This window comes from Piliocolobus tephrosceles, chromosome 17 (genome assembly GCF_002776525.5).
Source record: "Piliocolobus tephrosceles isolate RC106 chromosome 17, ASM277652v3, whole genome shotgun sequence".
NCBI lineage: Eukaryota > Metazoa > Chordata > Mammalia > Primates > Cercopithecidae > Piliocolobus > Piliocolobus tephrosceles.
The window spans coordinates 17,823,976-17,830,017 of NC_045450.1; positions in this window are offsets into that span (position 1 = coordinate 17,823,976).

The following is a 6,042-nucleotide window of genomic DNA, read 5'->3' on the forward strand; positions in this document are numbered from 1 at the left end:
TTTCTTTCTTTCTTTCTTTCTTTCTTTCTTTCTTTCTTTCTTTCTTTCTTCTTTCTTTTTTTGAGAGAGTCTCGCTGTGTCACTCAGGCTGGAGTGCAGTGGCGCAATCTTGGCTCACTGCAGCCTCCACCTCCTAGGTTCAAGCAATTCTCCTGCTTAGCCTCCCAAGTAGCTGGGATTACAGGCACACACCACCACGCCCAGCTAATTTTTGTATTTTTAGTAGAGATGGGGTTTCACCATGTTGGCCAGGATGCTCTTGAACTACTGACCTCAAGTGATCTGCCTGCCTTGGTCTCCCAAAGTGCTGGGACTGCAGGTGAGAGCCACCACACCCAGCTTCCCACAAGTTTCTGTGTTGAAATCCTAACACTCGAGATGATGATTGTAAGAAACTGGGTGTTTGGGAGGTGATATGGTTTGGCTGTGTCCCCACCCAAATCTCATCCTGAATTGTAGCTCCCATAATTCCCATGTGTTGTAGGAGGGATCCCCAGTGGGGGATAATTGACTCATGGGGGCGGTTTCCCCCATACTACTCTTGTGGTATTGAATAAGTCTCGAGATTTGACGATTTTATAAGGGGTTGCCCATTTTGCTTCGCTCTCATTCTCTCTTGTCTGCCGCCATATAAGACATGCTTTTCGTCTTCCACCATGATTGTGAGACCTCCCTAGCCAGGTGGAACTGTGAGTCCATTAAACCTCTCTTTCTTTATAAATTACCCAGTCTTGGGCATGTCTTTATCAGCAGTGTGAAACTGGACTAATACAGGATGTGATCAGGTCATGAAGGCAGAGCCCTCGTGAACAAGACTAGTGTCCCTATAAAAGAGGCACCAAGAAGCTGCCTGTGACTTCCACTATGTAAGGACACAACAAGAAGGTATTGTGTCATCTGTGAACCAGGAAGTGAGCCCTCCCCAGACACCGAATCTACTGGTGCCTTGATTTTGGACTTCTCAGCCTCTAGAACTATGATACATAAATTCCTGTTGTTTAAATGCCTCCAGTTTATCTTTTTTTTTTTTTTTTTTTTTTTTTTGAGATGGAGTCTCGCTCTGTCACCCAGGCTGGAGTGCAATGGTGCAATCTCAGCTCACTGCAACCTCTGCTTCCCATGTTCAAGAGATTCTTCGGCCTCCTGAATAGCTGGGATTACAGGTGTGCACCACCACACCTGGCTAATTTTTGTATTTTTAGTAGAGATAGGGTTTCACTACATTGGCCAGGCTGGTCTCGAACTCCTGACCTCAGGTGATCTGCCCACCTCCCAAAGTGTTGGGATTACAGGTGTGAGTCACCACACTTGGCCGCCATTTTGTTACAGCAGCATCCATGGACTGAAACAAGCATCTATCCCATGCCAGGTAGGATACTTCTCAGCACTTCACAGGGAGAGCTCTAATCTTTACACATGCTTGATGGGGAAGTATTATTATTATTATTGCCATTTTACAGATTAAAATGCCAAGCTTCAGAATGATTGTGTGTATTGCTAAAGACCTGGACCCGTCGTACCTTAGACTTTCCAGCAAATGTAGTTGTTCAGTAAGCCTTATTATTTACTGTGGCATGTGACTTAGTTGTCTCACGTGCTCACCCAAAGGTACAAACCCCTTCTCATTTTTTTTCTATCAACAACAGTTTCCAGCTTATAATGGGTACTCAAATATTTATTGAAGGAATAAATGAGAGACACAGATATGACTACACACACACAAAAACAACAGGCAACAAAGTGAGATCCCATCCCTACAAAAAAAAAATTAAAAATAGACAGGCACAGTGGCATATGCCTGTAGTCCCACCTACTCAAGAGGCTCAGGTGGGAGGACCGCTTGAGCCCCAGAGATTGAAGCTGTAGTGAGCTGTGATTGCACACTGCACTCTAGCCTGGGTGACAGAGAAAAGAGACAGAGAGAGAGAGAGAGAGAGAGAGTGTGTGTGTGTGTGTGTGAGAGAAGCCAAAACTCCCCCAAGTGCATTAGAGGTGAAGAATTGGATACTAAAAAAGTCCTGGGCTGGGCACGGTGGCTGAAGCCTGTAATCCCAGCACTATGGGAGGCCGAGACGGGCGGATCACGAGGTCAGGAGTTCGAGACCATCCTGGCTAACATGGTGAAACCCCGTCTCTACTAAAAAATACAAAAAGCTAGCCGGGTGAGGTGGCTGGCGCCTGTAGTCCCAGCTACTCCGGAGGCTGAGGCGGGAGAATGGCGTAAACCCGGGAGACGGAGCTTGCAGTGAGCTGAGATCCGGCCACTGCACTCCAGCCCGGGCGACAGAGCGAGACTCCGTCTCAAAAAAAAAAAAAAAAAAAGAAACCCTGTCTCTACTAAAAATACAAAAAATTAGCCAGGCGTGGTGGTGGGCGCCTGTAGTCCCAGCTACTCAGGAGGCTGTGGCAGGAGAATGGCGTGAGCCCAGGAGGTGGGGGTTGCAGTGAGCCAAGATTGCGCCACTGCACTCCAGCCTAGGCAACAGAGCGAGAATCAGTCTCAAAAAAAAAAAAAAAAAAAAGTCCTGGGATATCATTTAATCTAGAAGTCATTACCTGACTGACTCTAGGTAAACGACGGCCTCAGGAGTATTTTTTGTAATTTCCAAATTCTGCAAAATAAAGTTGTGTTAGTTCCTGGCATTTATAAATAGAGAAATTGCAAATAGAAATCCAGATTTTATTTCATGTATTTATTTATTTATTTGGCTTCCCTTGAAATCTGACAATTCTGGACCCACATTCCCAGAAGTTAACAAAGAAAGAGGGGCTGAGTAGGCACCACGCTTAGCCCCATATAGGCTATTCGTTAGGCTCCTGTAGGTATTGGAATTTGCACCCTCAGGCATCAAATTTCCTTATTTTTGAAGTGAGAAAACAGAGACCCAGCATAGCAGAGTGACCTGCTCTAAGGGATCCAGGAGTCCTTACTCCCAGCCCTAACCTCTTTCCATACCCCACTGCCCGGGATACGGAAACATCCTAAAAGTCCTTATTTGTCATGACGGCACATACGCGCACATATATCAAAAGCGAGTATGGGTTTGGAGACTCTAGAGAAATGAACCAGCCATGAGTCATTTTCAAGCTAAGGAAAAAAGACTTAAGTATATCAACGGGATTAGTACAAAAGGATCTTGTCAGTTAAAAAATTCCAAGACAGGCTGGGCATGGTGGCTCATGCCTGTAATCCCAGCACTTTGGGAGGCCGAGGTGGGCGGATCACAAGGTCAGGAGTTCGAGACCAGCCTGGCTAATATGGTGAAACCCCGTCTCTACTAAAAATACAAAAATTAGCCAGGCGTGGTGGCAGGCGCCTGTAGTCCCAGCTACTCGGGAGTTGAGGCAGGAGAATCGCTTGAACCTGGGAGGCAGAGGTTGCAGTGAGCCGAGATCATGCCACTGCACTCCAGCCTGGGCAAAAGAGGGAGACTCCATCTCACAAACAACAAACAACAAACAACAACAAAAAAAAGAGGACAATGACATTTCTGTTGCCTTTGGTCAGAAGGCCCATTGCAATCTGGAGTTCTTATTCTACCTGTTCAGGGAAATACAAAGTCCAGGTGAATGTGTGTATTCCAATTCTGACTCAGGCTTGGTTTCGCTTTCTAAATTGCTCAGCAGGGATCTGATAAGATGCTGAGAGAAGAGTAAAGAGAAAAAATTGGAGGGTGGGGCGGGAGAGCCAGAAATAGCTGGTTTAGGGGAGGCCTCCTGGGAGTTACCATGAAACAATGCAGTAATTAACAATATGAGGAACAGAATCTATCAGAATGTTAATTAGTGTTTCTTCCTCCCTTACTCACTCTCTCTAGGGCCCCCTGGAGGTGCTCATTGAATTTACTTTTCCCAGGCTATTCTCCTCTGCCCCAGACAGATCATCTGAGGTGGGGTGCGGGGGTTGGGCAGGAAAACAATCTCTGTCACCAGAGAATCAGAAAAACGAAAGCTGGCTGGGCTTGATGGCTCCCGCCTACATGTAATCCCAGCACTTTGGGAGGCCAAGGTAGGTGGATCGCCTGAGGTCAGGAGTTTGAGACTAGCTTGGTCAACATGGTGAAACCCCATCTCTACCAAAAAATACAAAAATTAGCCAGGTGTGGTGGTGGGCGCCTGTAGTCCCAGCTATTCGGGAGGCAGGAGAATCACCTGAACCCAGGAGGTGGAGATTGCAGTGAGCCGAGATCGCGCCACTGTACTCCAGCCTGGGTGACAGAGTAAGACTTCATCTCAAAAAAAAAAAAAGAAAGAAAGCAACAACCTCTGGACCGGGTTCAGTAAATCATTGATCTGTATGTCAGACAGTTTCAGACGCACATCTCAGACTGAGTTTTTTGTATTCCAGGACAGGGCATCTCACATTTCAATGTGCTTAGGAGAGTCACAGGGCCATGCGAGGTGGTTCATGCCTGTAATCTGAGCACTCTAGGAGGCTGAGGCAGGAGGATCACTTGAGCTCAGGAGTTAGAGACCAGCTTGGGCAACGTAGCAATACTTTGTCTCTATTAAAATAATAATAATAATAATAGTAATAATAATAATAATAATAAGACCGGGCCCGGTGGCTCACGCCTGTAATCCCAGCACTTTGGGAGGCTGAGGTGGGTGGATCACAAGTTCAGGAGTTCAAGACCAGCCTGGCCAAGATGGTGAAATCCCATCTCTACAAAAAATACAAAAAACTTAGCTGGTCGTGGTAGCGGGCACCTGTAATCTCAGCTACTTGGGAGCCTGAGGCAGAGAAGTGCTTGAACCAGGAGGCAGAGGTTGCAGTGAGTCAAGATCACGCCATTGCACTCCAGCCTGGGTGACAGAGCAAGACTCTGTCTCAAAAAAAAATAAAAATAAATAAAAGGAGAGTAACCCCCGCTACACCCCATCTTGTTAAAATGCAGACTCAGATTCAGCAGCTCTGGGGCAGGGCCTGAGATATCTTTTTGTTTTTTTTGAGGGGTTTTTTTTTGAAGACAGTCTTGCTGTCTCCCAGCCAGGAGTGTACTGGCACGATCTTGGCTCACTGCAACCTCCGCCTCCCAGGTTCAAGCGATTCTCCTGCCTCAGCCTCCCGAGTAGCTGAGATTATAGGCGTGCGACACCATGCCTAGCTAGTTTTTGTATTTTTGGCCAGGCGTGGTGGCTCACGCCTATAATCTCAGCACTTTAGGAGGCTGAGGTGGGCAGATCACCTAAGATCAGGAGTTCCAGACCAGCCTGGCCAACATGGTGAAACCCCTCTCTACTAAAAATACAAAAATTAGTTGGGCATGGTGGCGCACACCTGTAATCCCAGCTACTTGGGAGGCTGAGGCAAGAGAATTGCTTGAACCCGGGAGGCAGAGGTTGCAATGAGCCAAGATCGCACCATCAGCCTCTAGCCTGGAGGACAAGAGCGACGAATTGTCTCAAAAGATAAAAGAAAAAAATGCCTTTTTAGTAGAGATGGAGTTTCACCATGTTTACCAGGCTGGTCTCAAACTCCTGACCTCAAATGATCCACCAACCTCGGCCTCCCAAAATGCTAGGATTACAGGCATGAGCCCCCACACCCGGCCTGTTTTGTATTTTTTGAGACAAAGTCTCATTCTATGGTTCAGTCGGGAATGCAGTGGCACGATCACGGCTCACTGTAGCCACAGGTGCGCACCACTATGCCCAGCTAATTTTTTGTATTTAGAGACAGGGGTTTCACCATGTTGTCCAGGCTAGTCTCCAACTCCTGGGCTCAAGTGATCCCCCCGCATAGGCTTCCCAAAGTGCTGGGATTACAGGTGTGAGCCACTGCGCCCAGCCTAAGATTCTACATTTCTACTAGGCACCCAGGGGACAGTTACGCTGCGCGTTCTAGACCACACTGGTTCTCAGATTCTCCTGCCCACTTCAATCACCTGTGGGATGTGTAAAAACTACTGATGTCTGAGTCCTATTGCCAGATTCTGATTTAATAAGTGTGGGTGAAGGCTGAGCATTAGAATTTCTCAAAGCTGCCAAAGAAATCCTAGTGTGAAGTAAAATTTGAGATGCACTGCCTTAGACTAGAGC